Source organism: Palaemon carinicauda, chromosome 3 (genome assembly GCF_036898095.1).
Source record: "Palaemon carinicauda isolate YSFRI2023 chromosome 3, ASM3689809v2, whole genome shotgun sequence".
Classification (NCBI taxonomy): domain Eukaryota; kingdom Metazoa; phylum Arthropoda; class Malacostraca; order Decapoda; family Palaemonidae; genus Palaemon; species Palaemon carinicauda.
Window position 1 is genome coordinate 44,339,751 of NC_090727.1, and position 15,213 is coordinate 44,354,963.

At 43.5% G+C, this 15,213-nt stretch overlaps 1 pseudogene; it reads left to right on the forward strand.

Moving 5' to 3' along the window:
- The first annotated feature begins 1,466 nt into the window (after window positions 1-1,466).
- The window catches only part of LOC137638259 (ATP-dependent DNA helicase DDX11-like), a 104,018-nt pseudogene continuing 90,271 nt past the window's right edge, over window positions 1,467-15,213 (forward strand).

The window sequence follows — 15,213 nt, forward strand, 5'->3', positions numbered from 1 at the left end:
TAGGGATAGGAATCCTAATTTAACCATCTTTATAACTTGGAAAATAAAGGTTGAGTCTTGGATTTAGGAAATTGCATCATAAACTTGACAAATACTTATCCTACTGTTTGGTAGTTGCAAGGAAACAAATATTGCTGATAACTCATCATAAATTATTAACCCTTTTACCCCCAAAGGACGTACTGGTACGTTTCACAAAACCCATCCCTTTACCCCCATGGACGTACCGGTACGTCCTTGCGAAAAAATGCTATAAAATTTTTTTTTTCATATTTTTTATATTTTTTTTGAAAAAATTCAGGCATTTTCCAAGAGAATGAGACCAATCTGACCTCTCTATGACAAAAATTAAGGCTGTTAGAGCAATTTAAAAAAAATATACTGCAAAATGTGCTGGGAAAAATATAACCCCTTGGGGGTTAAGGGTTGGAAATTTCCAAAGAGCCTGGGGGTAAAAGGGTTAAGTTAGGTAACTAGATATGAAATACATTGTACTTAAGATTGGATTTCAAAGTTGAAATGGTTTGCGTTAGAATACCCTACGCAAGGGGATGCTTCACCATGCCCAATAGCTTGATGGTACCCAAAAACCTTGGTAGAAACTGCTGGTAACCTGATATTAACATTGACATGCATCTGTCTCCTTATTAGTTGTTCACTTTTATTTTTCCGCCAGGTAGAATAAGGTCATATAGAGGTAGAGGTGTTTAATTGCACCATTTACAGTACTGTACCAGAAAAGGCTTCTTCAGGGCTACCCCACTTCCCCAAACCACACAGGTATAGTAGTAACTTCAACTGAGCTCCTAAATCTTACTAATAATGGTAATTATTATTATTATTATTATTAGACAAGCTACAACCCTAGTTGGAAAAACAAGATGCTATAAGCCCAAGGGCTCCAATAGGGAAAAATACCTCAGTGATGAAAGGAAATAAGGAAATAAATAAATGATGAGAATAAATTAACAATCAAATCATTCTAAAAACAGTAACAACGTCAAAACATATATGCCCTATATAAACTATTAACAACGTCAAAAACAGATATGTTGAAAATAAACTATAAAAAGGCTCATGATTTTATATGACTGTTGCACATCTATGCTTGGCAGAGTCAAAGAATAAAGATATGTAATGAGGGAGTTTCACCTCCCTTTTAACTATTGCTAAAGGTTAGAGGTGTCTGGTTTCAGTTCCAGCATCATCTCAAGAGACCCACTCCAGAACGTCAGTCGAGCAAGGCCCCCCCCCCCCCATCTGGTGCCAAACCATAACAGTAACCTTCCCAGTAAAAAGCTTAAACTCTGTCCTAGGCTGGAATCGATCTGTTATCATGTACAGCTTTACCGTATATACTGTATATCTGAAATTCTTTGGCTCTCAGTATATTTACCCACATTGTAGATTGAGTCACAAGAAGACATTAGACAGTTGTGCTGTACAGTACTCTATATAAAAATTTTAAATTTCTTTTTCTCTTTCAGCTTTGCCTACCGAGTTCAAGATGAGTCTGCTCAGCCGACCAGCGGAATTTCCATTTCCATTACCACCTTATGATATTCAGCAGGATTTCATGAAAAACTTGTTTGATACGCTTGAAAAGGGACACCTAGGCATATTTGAAAGTCCAACTGGAACGGTAAGATATTTTTTAAGTGGTTCAGATTTTTTTTAGTATGAATTGCAACCATTTGCTTAACCCTTTTACCCCCAAAGGACGTACTGGTACGTTTCACAAAAGCCATCCCTTTACCCCCATGGACGTACCGGTATGTCCTTGCAAAAAAATGCTATAAAAATTTGTTTTTCAATATTAAACTTAGCCGGTGATTATATAAGCTGCAACTCTGTTGCTCGACAGAAAACTCTACGTTAAAAATCCGCCAGCGATCGCAATGCAGGTTGGGGGTGTACTTCAACAGCGCCATCTGTCGTGCAGGTACTCAGTACTCAATGTAAACACAGAACTCAATTTTCTCTCTGTCGGGCTACCGGCAAGACCTACTAATTCGCTGTTACTAACTGGATTTGTTTTCATAACTATTTGGTGAAGTACACTATTCTAGTTTTGAGCTTTCGCTATGCAGGTGTTTTATCTTCATCTCAAAACTTGAACTCGTTTTGGATAGATTTAATTATGGTGACAAAGAGAGTATGGACTCTCTTTCACTTTTAAATGGCCGACCCTTCCCTTAGACGGAAGTGTGTTTAGGTTTTTAGTAATTTTGCTTAACACATTATAGATCTATATATTTTATATCTCTCCGCTTTATTAGGCCTCTTCGATTAACTTTCCTTTTATTATAAACATATAAAAATAAATTTTTATGTTTTGTTTATATGCGACCTTTCCTGATAGTAGGCGGTCCTAACTTGGAACCGAAGTTAATCAACGTTGAGCCCGTTATATCGTATTTAGCCTTTAAAGAATTTAAAACTTTTTTAAGGTAATGTTTTATGAAAGAATTTCTTTGATAGTCTTCGTACTGTTTTCAAAGATGAACTAACGTTTAGTTTTTTAGACTACGCAGTTGTTGACGTTCAGGACGTTCAACATGCGCTCTATCGTTACGATAGAGAGAGAGTGTATCACGGTTTCACTTTGCAGTAAGAGTAAATCGATTCTGACGTTTTGTTCATTCTTTCTTAGCTTAAATGTTTTAAATTCTAAATTAAAGGAACTTTTTATTTGGAAAACCTTTCAGTTTTTTCCTTTAGTCAAATTACATGTTTTTTTTTGACGACATATAATTGGGCTCTTCTCTTAGGTGCGAAATCAAGAGAGAAAGAGAGAGAGAGATAGAGACGGAGGGAGAGAGAGAAGAGAAAACGTTCCGTTCAAGCGGGTAACGTTGTTCTCGTGTTACTCTCGTCCCTAGTCTCTGTACGGGGAGGAAGGTAAAACGTTTCTAGGTTTTTTATTCTTGTCCCCAGGCTATGTGCGGTGAGAGATTGAAAACGTAGTTTATATGAACTAGTGTTTAGTCTCTTTCCCAGCCACTGAATTTTTTATCTTAATATATGTTTTCTGTTTTTTGCTAATATTAATGAGCTGCATTATACGACTGATTTCGCAATTACTACCTTTTAATGAAGGGTAGAATTGCGTGTTTCAGGTAGAAATCAGTAAAAGTTTCGATTTCAGTGAAATAAGTGCAAAACAGAAAATCGATAAAGTGATTTGCGCAAAGTGTTACAGTGTTGCGTCCGAGGGTTCGTCTGTTCGTGCCTGTCGTTCACCTAGTCCGGGACCTCTTGCAAGCTCCCAAGCCCAGGGGAGAAGTAATGTCGAACGACTTATGGGTTCGAGAGGCCTTGATCAACGAACAGACGTTTTTCCCTCCGTGGTTTCGGGCGTATCTACCCAAGATCGCCCCACCCACACAAAGACGAGAGAGCCCATTTATTTCTCGTCTGCGGAAGAGGTTTCTCGTAAGAAACCATGGACCAAGGTCTCGCGGCTTATTAAGCACAAGTCGGTCCCTTCCGCGCAAGTCCAACAGCCCAGTTGTAGCCACTGGGTCAGTTTGGACTCGCTGCAGTCTTCCGACGACTGCTCACCTCCTAAGAGAGGCTAAGCGGTACCGCATCAGGCAGTCACACCGTCTGTTGCCGCACCTGCTCCTGTAGACCCTAAGTGGTCTTTGCTGCAGACCATGCAGTCTCAGTTAACGTCATTGATGCAGGACTTTCGTGCGGAGAAGGTTGACACTGCACCAACCTCTAGCCTACAACCAACCACGGTTGTGCGTCCTGTGGACGCTGAGGCGACCTTCTGCCGCACTCCAGAGAGAGTCCCGCCACCCATGCGTTCCAGTGTACCCTGCCAGCCGCATGTTGACGTTCAGCGACGTACGGAACCTTCCGTTGACGTTCGCGAGGTACAACAACAGTCTAAGTTGTTTTGTTTTGACGCGGTGCGTCAACCTCCGCATTCTAGAGTTGTTTTGACTGCTCAGTCTAGACAGTCAAAGCAGTCTCGAGTGGACACTGTACGTCCTCACGCACCTGTTGTGGTTGACAGTTCAGTTGTTGACAGTTCACAGACTGTCAAGCAGTTACATGATGTTGCCTTCTGGTCTGCTACTAATGCACCAGTGAGAGACTCACTGAGGTAACCTAGCTTTTATCGGACAAGGTTCCTGTAGATGAGGAAGTTGCTGTTCTCCCTCCTACTGATATTCCCTTGAGGACTCTGTCAGATGGAGAGGAGCCTTAAGCTGCTTAGCCTCCTATGGACTTTAATTAAATCTTGATGATTTTTTTAAGGATCTTCGTCCGGATCTTGTAATTGCTGCTCCTCGTTCGCCTAAACGTCAGAACTTACACTAGGCCTAGCTACTTCGAAGCCGTTGTTTTTAAGCTAGTGCTCTCTCGCTCTCCTAGAGAGCGTTACGTTGGCTAGGCGACTGGTTTTTGCACCAGGAGGAGTTTTAGGGATACAGCCTTTGATTTCCCTTCTTTTAAACTGGCTTATAGAGCGAGAGTCTGATAGGACACGAGAGAAGTTCTCGGCTTGGGAGTTCATGCCTCTGCCCAGATAGACTTCTCAATTCTGGTAGACTCGCCCTGGCGCCTAGCCAGGAGACGCTCCAAGTTGTTTACAGGTCAACTTCTCAGCTTTTGTGAGCCTTTGAAGTTTTGCTGTACTATTATGTCACACATAACAAGGCTTTCAGGGATGGTAAACGGTTCCGCCTCAGTCGCTAACCCCGTCTGTTGCCACACCTGCTCCCGTAGACCCTAAATGGGCTTTGCTGCAAGACATGCAGTCCAAGCTTGCGTCCTTGATAGAGGACTTAAATGCGGAGAAGAACCTTCTGGCCAACAACCTTCCAACCGGTCGGTTGTGCGCCCTGTTGACGCTGAGGTAACCTACTCGCGTCTGCCAGTTGAGGTGGTTCCTCCTTCTGGCCAACAACCTTCCAACCGGTCGGTTGTGCGCCCTGTTGACGCTGAGGTAACCTACTCACGTCTGCCAGTTGAGGTGGTTCCTCCACCGATGCGACCCAGTGTGGGTTGCCAGCCGCATGTTGACGTTAAGCGACGCTCGGAGGTGGTTGTTGACGTTCAGGACGTTCAACAACCAGCAGAGGTGACTTGTTGTGACGCAGTGCGTCAACCTCAGCAACCCGGTAGGGTGTTGACTGCACAACCCAGACGGTCTAGACAGTTTCGGGTTGACGCTGTACTTCCTCGCGCACCCATGGTTGTTGACAGTTCACAGACTGTGCAGCAGTTCCATGATATTGCGTCCGGCTCCGTCACGCATCCACCAGTGCGACCGGATTCAGCGAGTCAGACGTTGCCCACTCCGTTGCCGTTTCCTCATCAGTTTCGGATGAGGAACCCTCTGATGAGGACGTTGCTGAACAAGACGATCAGCCCCCAGCCCTGCTATCCATCCAGAAGATGCTGAAGAAGGAACGCTGCCCAGTCAGGCTGTGGATGAGTCTGGTAGGGACACTGTCATCCGTGGATCAATTTGTGTCACTAGGAAGACTACACCTCCGTCCTCTTCTATACCATCTAGCTTTTCACTGGAAAAAGGACAAGACGCTAGAAGCGGTCTCGATCCCGGTTTCCGGAAAGATAAAGTCTTGTCTGACTTGGTGAAAGGACTATATCAACCTAAGAGAGGGTCTTCCCCTGACTGTTCAGACTCCCAACCACGTTCTCTTCTCGGACGCATCGGACGTAGGCTGGGGTGCGACATTAGACGGTCGGGAATGCTCGGGATTATGGAACTCGAGTCAAAGGACAATGCATTTCAACTGCAAGGAGCTACTGGCAATACGTCTGGCCTGGAAAAGCTTCAGGTCTCTCCTTCAAGGCAAAGTGGTGGAGGTGAACTCGGACAACACCACGGCTTTGGCGTACATCTCCAAGCAAGGAGGGACCTACTCTCTGACGTTGTACGAGATCGCAAGGGACCTCCTCACCTGGTCAAAAGGTCTAGACATATCACTAGTAACGAGGTTCATCCAAGGCAACTTGAATGTCATGGCAGATTGTCTCAGTCGGAAAGGACAAATAATTCCAACAGAATGGACCCTCCACAAGGATGTATGCAAGAGACTTTGGGCCACCTGGGGCCAGCCAACCATAGATCTCTTCGCAACCTCGATGACCAAGAGGCTCCCAATATTTTGCTCACCAATCCCGGACCCAGCAGCAGTTCATATAGATGCCTTTCTCCTAGATTGGTCACATCTAGATCTATATGCATTCCCTCCGTTCAAGATTGTCAACAAGGTACTGCAGAAGTTCGCCTCTCACGTAGGGACAAGGTTGACGCTAGTTGCTTCCCTCTGATCCGCGAGAGAATGGTTCACCGAGGTACTTCGATGGCTAGTAGACGTTCCCAGAACACTTCCCCTAAGGGTGGACCTTCTACGTCAGCCACGCGTAAAGAAGGTACACCAAGGCCTCCACGCTCTTCGTATGACTGCCTTCAGACTATCGAAAGACTCTCGAGAGCTAGAGGCTTTTCGAAGGAGGCAGCCAGAGCGATTGCTAGAGCAAGGAGAACATCCACCCTTAGAGTCTACCAATCGAAGTGGGAAATCTTCCGAAACTGGTGCAAGTCAGTATCCGTATCCTCGACCAGTACCTCTGTAACTCAAATAGCTGACTTCCTCTTATATCTGAGGAAAGAACGATCTCTTTCAGCTCCCACTATCAAGGGTTACAGAAGCATGTTGACATCAGTCTTCCGTCACAGAGGCTTAGATCTTTCCAACAATAAAGATCTACAGGACCTCCTTAAGTCTTTTGAGACCACGAAGGAGCGTCGTTTGGTTACACCTGGTTGGAATTTAGACGTGGTACTAAGATTCCTTATGTCAGACAGGTTCGAACCGCTACAATCAGCCTCCCTGAAAGATCTCACCTTAAAGACACTTTTCCTGGTATGCTTAGCCACAGCTAAAAGAGTCAGTGAGATTCATGCCTTCAGCAAGAACATCGGATTCTCATCCGAAACGGCTACATGTTCTACAACTTGGTTTTCTAGCCAAAAGCGAGCTGCCTTCTCGGCCTTGGCCAATATCGTTCGATATTCCAAACTTATCGTATGGTTGGAAATGAACTAGAAAGAGTCTTATGCCCTGTAAGAGCTCTTAAGTTCTATTTAAATCGAACTAAACCTTTACGAGGCCCGTCTGAAGCTTTATGGTGTTCAGTTAAGAAACCATCTTTGCCTATGTCAAAGAATGCTTTATCCTATTTTATCAGACTGTTAATACGAGAAGCTCATTCCCATCTGAATGAGGAAGACCAAGCTTTGCTGAAGGTAAGGACACACGAAGTTAGAGCTGTCGCAACTTCCGTGGCCTTTAAACAAAATAGATCTCTGCAAGTATAATCGACGCAACCTATTGGAAAAGCAAGTCAGTGTTCGCGTCTTTTTATCTTAAGAATGTCCAGTCTCTTTACGAGAACTGCTACACTCTGGGACCATTCGTAGCAACGAGTGCAGTAGTGGGTGAGGGCTCAACCACTACAATTCCCTAATTCCATAACCTTTTTAATCTTTCTCTTGAAATGTTTTATTATTGGTTTTGGGTTGTCCGGAAGGCTAAGAAGCCTTTCGCATCCTACTTGATTTGGCGGGTGGTCAAAGTCATTTCTTGAGAAGCGCCTAGATTAGAGGTTTTGATGAGGTCCTGTTGTATGGGTTGCAACCCTTGATACTTCAGCTCCTAGGGGTCGTTCAGCATCCTAAGAGGATCGCGAGGCTCCGTAAGGAAGACGTACTTAAAAAGGCAGAGTAATTGTTCAAGTCGACTTCCTTACCAGGTACTTATTTATTTTATGTTTGTTATTTTGAATAACTGCTAAAATGAAATAAAAAATCCTTAGCTCATAATAATGTAAACAATTATTGCTGGTCTCTACCCACCCCTCTGGGTGTGAATCAGCTTATATAATCACCGGCTAAGTTTAATATTGAAAAATGTTATTTTTATAATAAAATAAATTTTTGAATATATTTACCCGGTGATTATATATTAAAGGACCCTCCCTTCCTCCCCAATAGAGACCCAGTGGACCGAGGAGAAAATTGAGTTCTGTGTTTACATTGAGTACTGAGTACCTGCACGACAGATGGCGCTGTTGAAGTACACCCCCTACCTGCATTGCGATCGCTGGCGGATTTTTAACGTAGAGTTTTCTGTCGAGCAACAGAGTTGCAGCTTATATAATCACCGGGTAAGTATATTCAAAAATTTATTTTATTATAAAAATAACATTTTTCATATTTTTTGATATTTTTTTGAGAAAATTCTGGCATTTTCCAAGAGAATGAGACCAACCTGACCTCTCTATGACGAAAATTAAGGCTGTTAGAGCAATTTAAAAAAAAATATACTGCAAAATGTGCTGGGAAAAAAATAACCCCCTGGGGGTTAAGGGTTGGAAATTTCCAAATACCCCGGTGGTATAAGGGTTAAAAGATACTGTGCCTATCTACCTGCATTATTCTTATCAAGAAAGTTGGAAGGACGTTCTGTATTATCTTTTTACGTCAGTAAAATACAATAAAGTACGTTAAGATTGGGTTCACGGCTTTTGATGAATTTAGTTGAAAACAGAAGGTCATCTTTGTGTAAATATGATAAAGATGTGTCAGTCTTGCTGCTGTGGAAATCATCTCCTATATTGTGATTGCAATTGCTCCATATTTTGAGATCATCCTCATGCAAGCCTACACTGAATTCCATAACATTAAAAAATGCCCAGTACCATTGATTTCTGCCTAAAGAATATAACTTTAAGGGATTTTTCTTAACACAGTACAGTATATGCATGTTTTAAAATAGTAGGTTCAGTAATAGTGTCTTTCTCTTGCTCATTAACAAATTGTGGTGGAAATGTGGGAGGTTGGGCTGTGGTACCCTAGCAGTACCAGCTGAACTCGGTTGAGTCCCTGATTAGGCTGAAGGAACCTAGAGAGTAGAGGTCCCCTTTTTGTTTTGTTTCATTGTTGGTGTCGGCTACCCCCCAAAATTGGGGGAAGTGCCTTGGTATATGGATGGATTAACAAATTATCTTTCATTTACATCTCACTCCTCAAGCATTTTTGAGGTCGGCTAGATTTGTTGATATCTAACCATTGTGTGAAGAAACATTGGCTCAAGTGGTTTGTATGCTGTCTTTGTCATTGTCTCTATCAGTCATTATTCTTTACCCTTCCAGAAGTAGCATTTAACTATTGTAACAGTTTTGGTTGTACAAGAAATAGTTATAGGTGACGAGATCTAAATCATGTTTAAATAGTTTAACCAGACCACTTAATAAATGTTCTGAACTTTCTTACTGCTTAGAAAAATGTTGAGTATGTGTAGTATGATGTTTGCCATTTGGAAAAAAATCTTACTTTAGGAGACCAGGCTTCCTTTGATATTTGTAAAGTTTAATTTTATTCCAAGTTTCTTTCCTTTCTCATTGAAGAACTAGTTTTACATTTTAGGAATATGCTGTAGTTTTTGTGTAGGCTGTTAACCACTTTTAAGTGTGCCTAGCGTTGCACACTTTAGTAGTATCCCTCTAACAAAAGTTGTATCATTTTCTGGCTTTTGCTTTCCATCTATTCCCTTTGGTACTTCTTTGCCATAATCTCTAATTGTTCTTCACTCAAAATTTCTACCTCTCATTTAAGAACAAATTGATTAGGTGAGCCCTTTGAGACTCCAAAAGTTGCCCAGTGGCCTCATGAAACTAAACACGATTATTATTATCATGGGGATCTACAGTATATGGCTAAGAGTGATTGAGATGAGGCTCTTCTCCAAGAGAGAGATTATATTTACTAAACCAACTTGCTGATGTGTTTTATATTTTGAAGTAGGACTCAAGCTTAAAACATTGCCTAAAATAGTGATTATGCATTTGTAAAGTAATAGGTTTACTTTTTATGAATGATGTGAAAGTAACAGTTTTTAGTCTGGACTCATTTTAAGTAGTGTGCCTTTTTACATTTCAGGGAAAGTCACTAAGTATAATATGTGGTGCATTGACTTGGCTGAGGGATCACAATGAGCATTTAAAGGTACAGTAAAGACACTTTTATTTTATTTGTTTTAGGATTGGAGACTTAAGTGTGATTTTTACATGTTCATAATTATATGGGAACATAATCTTTTAACCCTTTTAGTACCAATGGATGTATTCAAGTCTGGTTATTATGTTCTTTCTTTTCTTTTATTATTTATACATGGAAATTTACACAATTTGTGACATTATACGTCAATGGAAAGGGAATTTATTCAGCTATATGATGAAAATTTTGCAAAATCCTATCTGTAGTAGTTGTTAGTGCTAGGATAAGTTAAGTAAAATGTCCCCATAAAAGGGCCAGAAGCTTGAGTACCTAATTTTGTAGCTTAAAGTTGGCTCTCAAAGGGTCAATATTGTTAGAGAATTGTCCACAGGTATTGGGAAACCCTCCATTGTATTCCATTGTGATGCAATTCCCATACTTTAATTATTCTTTATGGCCAGGATGCATTTATGTAATAAGATTAATCCATAAGGAATATATGGATTAATTGTAAAGTTAAATATTTAATTAAATCAATGCAAAAAGAAAATTTCCTGTTTTCAATATTAAACTTACCCGATAATCATGTAGCTGTCAACTCTGTTGCCCGACAGAATTCTATGGAGGGATACGCCAGCTATCACAATACTAGAAGGGGGTGTACTTACCAGCGCCACCTGTGGCCAGGTACTCAAGTACTTCTTGTTGACACCTCCTCAATTATTCCTCTGTCGTGCTTCTGACAAGACGTTCTGGGATACGCTTATGTTCTTGGAGTATTTTCACGACTTTGGTGAAGTATTTCTCTTTGATTTCGGCTGTCGCTTTACTGGAAACTTCTATTTTAGCTTAGTTAGCTTTTGGAATTAATTTGATTAATTTTGGTGACGAAGAGAGTATGAACTCTCGTTCACCTTTCAATGGCCGACCCTTCCCTTAGACGGAAGTGTTGGTGTCTAAGAGAGTATAGACTCTTTTTCTTAATTTTGCTTAACAAAAGTTATAGATTTATTTTATCTCTCCGCCTCTTATAGGCCTCTTCGATTAACTTCCTTTTATTATAAACTTATTAAAATTAATTTTTATATTTGTTTATATTCGACCTTCCTAATAGTAGGCGGTCTTTTCTTGGTACCGAAGTTAATTATCGTGAGCCCGTCATTTCGGTTTTACCTGTTAACATATTATGCTATTTTAAGGTCTTTGAAAGAATTTCTTTGATAGTCTCGTACTTTTTCAAAGTTGAACTAACGTTTTGTTTGTCTCGGCAGTTGTTGACGTTCAGAACGTTTCAACTTGCACTCTATCGTTACGATAGAGAAAGAATGTTCACGGTTTCACATTGCAGTAAGAGTAACCGTGTCTAGCGTTTTGTTCATTCTTTCTTAACTTAATGGTTTTGATCCTAATAAGGAACTTTTCTTTTTGGGAAATATTTCAGTTTTTTCCTTTAACAATAATATGTTTTAACGATATATATGATTGGGCTCTTCTCTCAGGTTCTAAGTCAAGAGAGAGAGTGAGAGAGAGATAGAGACGGAGGGAGAAAGAGGATAAACGTTTCCCTCAAGCCTGCCAGGCGTACGAGTAACGTCGTTATCGTTTTGCTCTTATCCCTAGTCTCTTTAGGGGAAGAAACTAAACGTTTCTAGAGTGATCTAGTGTTTAGTCTCTTTCCAGCCACTGAATTTTCTTTCATTAGATTTTTCTGTTACATTGTAATTCTGTTTTCGCAATTACTAACTTTTGAGAAGGATAGAATTGCGTGTTTCAGGTACAAACCACTTAAAGTTTCGAGTTCAGTGAAATAAGTGCAAACAGAAATCGAAGTGATAAGTGATTAGCGCAAAGTATGTCAGTGTTTTGCGTGAGGGTACTTTTGTGCGCGCCAGTCGTCCTCCCAGTCCGGGACCTCTTGCAAGCTCCCAAGCCCAGGGGAGAAGCAATGTCGAAGGATTAAAGGGTTCGGCAGGCCTTGATCGGCGCACAGAAGTATCCTCGGTGGTTGTGGGCGTGTCTTACCGAGACCGTCACTCCCACCCGCAGACGATTGAGCCCTTATTTTGCTCGTCTGCAGAAGAGATTTAGAGGAGAAAATATAGGCAGAGTAACGCTGGTCTCAGGTCTCAAGACCTCTTAAACGTAAGTCCAGACCTATGCCAGACGTACGAAGTAAAGTTCAACAACCCGGATGCAGTCTTTGGGTTAGCTCTGACTCTCCTCAGTCATCAGTTTGTCGGGCTGAGAGTGCGCCTACACTCCCCCCGCCTATGCTCGCTCCACCTGATCGCAGTACCACCTGCCAGGCGTACGATGTTGTGGACTCTACTACAGTCCATGCAAGCACAGCTTTCGGACCTGATGCGTGAGTGTCGTGCTGAGAGTGTTGCACCTCCTCCTCCTCCTGCACCGGTGGTGCACCAACCGCCTGCACCCGTTCAGCCTGTGCTGCACCCGCCTGCACCGGTGGTGCACCAACCGGCTGCACCCGTTCAGCCTGTGCTGCACCCGCCTGCACTCGCTGCACCCAGTCGCAGCACCATCTGCCAGGCGTACGATGTTGTGGACTCTACTACAGTCCATGCAAGCACAGCTTTCGGACCTGTTGCGTGAGTGTCGGGCTGAGAGTGTTGCACCTCCACCTGCACCCTTTCAGCCTGTGCTCAACCCGCCTGCACTCGCTGCACCCAGTCGCAGCACCATCTGCCAGGCGTACGATGTTGTGGACTCTACTACAGTCCATGCAAGCACAGCTTTCGGACCTGTTGCGTGAGTGTCGGGCTGAGAGTGTTGCACCTCCACCTGCACCCGTTCAGCCTGTGCTCAACCCGCCTGCACTCGCTGCACCCAGTCGCAGCACCATCTGCCAGGCGTACGATGTTGAACCTCTTTCTGTGTTCGCTGTTCCCAGTGTTGTTCAGCCTCAGCCTTCTTTAAGGCAACCTTTGGTTTGGGATCAGGAGGATTACTCCACTCTTCCTCCTCCTCCCCTGGCTGCTCCACCGGTGGTGCAACTCTCGGTGGAGGTACAACCTCTTCCACCTGTGAGTCAGTCTCCTCAGCTGCTGCACCGAGCTCAACCCGTGCACCCTGATCCTGCGCCTCAGACACCTCTGCTTGCGGGAACTTTACCTTGTTCTGCGCAACCTCGGTCTCTTCACGCTCCACTCATACCACAGGAACAGGAACTTTCTGCACCTTCCACTGTTGTTGTTCCAGCTCGTTCTGACTCTGCTGTTCAGCATACCTTACCTCCATTTTCAAACCATGGCAAAAATATGAATCATGAGTTATGAATGTAAGGTAAACATTATGTTGATTTTTAAACCCCATGCAAGCATGCATAAAGCACTCTAGCACTGGTCATGGAATTTCTGAGAATGTTAAACGCCATGCACACGCTCTGCTTTCCTTACAGCAGGCTCTGCTTACAGCAGGCTCTGCTTTCTACATGCTCAGCATTCAACATGCTCTGCATTCAGCATGCTCTGCATACAACATGCTCTGCATACAGCATGCTCTGCATTCAGCATGCTCTGCATACAACATGCTCTACATACAGCATGCTCTGCATACAGCATACTCTGCATTCATCATACTCTGCATACCTTACCGCATGCTTCTCAACATATCTTGAGTTGTTGCCAACTCACTAGACTGTCAAGCAGTTTCATAACGTTGCCTTCTAGTCTGCTGCTTTTGCACCAGTGAACCCTCACTCAGAGAACTTAGCTTTTCTAGGATAAGGTCCCTGTAGATGAGAAATTTCTTTTCTCCCTCCTTCTGATATTCCCTTGAGGACTCTGTCATTTGGAGGGAGCCTTTAGCTGCATAACCTCTTATGGACTTTTATTTAAGCATAACATGCTTACAGGGAAGGTAATGGTTCCACTTCAGCCGCTAATCCCGTCTGTTACCACACCTGCTCCCATAGACCTTGAGCTGTGTTGCATGACATGCAGTCCAAGCTTAGTCCTTGTTAGAGGATTTTTTGTTTACGGAGTCAATGTGTCACGGGGAAGACGTTCAACAACCAACAGAAGGGACTTGTTGTGACGCAGTGCGGCAACCTCAGCAACCCGTTAAGGATTTGTCTGTACGACCCAGATAGTCTAGACAGATTCGGGTTGTCACTGTACTTCCTCGCTTGCCCATGATTGACAGTTTACAGACTGTGCAGCAGTATCATGATCTTGTGTCCGGCTCCGTCAGACGACTGGCTTTTAAGAGCTCCCACAAGTCGTCGCTGTCTGGAGATTTTCAAATGGACTATGGTTCTGACCAAGGAACTGGGCCTCCTGGTCAATTTTGAGGAGTCTCAGCTAGTTCCATCCCAGACCATTGTTTCCTTGGGTATGGATCTTCAGAGTCGAGCTTTTCGGACTTGTCCGTCGGCCCCAAGGATCTTCCAAGCCCTAGAATGCATCCAGAGCATGCTGAGAAGGAACCGATGCTTAGTCAGGCAGGGGATGAGTCTAACAGGGACACTTTCATCGCTGGCCCTGTTCATCGAGTTAGGGAGACTCCACCTCCGCCCCCTTCAGTATCATCTAGCTGCTCACTGGATAAAGGACATGACGCTAGAGACGGGCTCAGTTCCTGTTTCCGAAGAGATGAGGTCTACTCTAACGTGGTGGAAGAACAGCATTCTTCTCAAGGAAGGTCTACCTTTGGCTGTTCAGACCCCCGACCACCGTCTCTTCTCGGACGCATCGGACACGGGCTGGGGTGCGACACTGGACGGACAGGAATGCTCGGGAACATGGAATCAGGAGCAAAGGACACTTCACATCTATTGCAAGGAGTTGTTGGCAGTTCATCTGGCCTTGATAAACTTCAAGTCCCTCCAGCTTAACAAGGTGGTGGAGGTGATCTCCGACTACACCACAGCCTTGGCTTACATCTCCAAGCAGAGAGGGACTCATTCGAGGAAGTTGTTCAAGATCGCAAGGGACCTCCTCATTTGGTCAAAGATCGAAAGCTCACGCTGGTAACGAGGCTCATTCAGGGCGATATGAATGTCATGGCAGATCGCCTCAGCCGTAAGGGTCAGGTCTTCCCCACAGAGTGGACCCTTCACAAGAATGTTTGCAGCAGACTTTGGGCCCTGTGGGGTCAGCCAACCATAGTTCTATTCGCTACCTCGATGACCAAGAAGCTCCTCT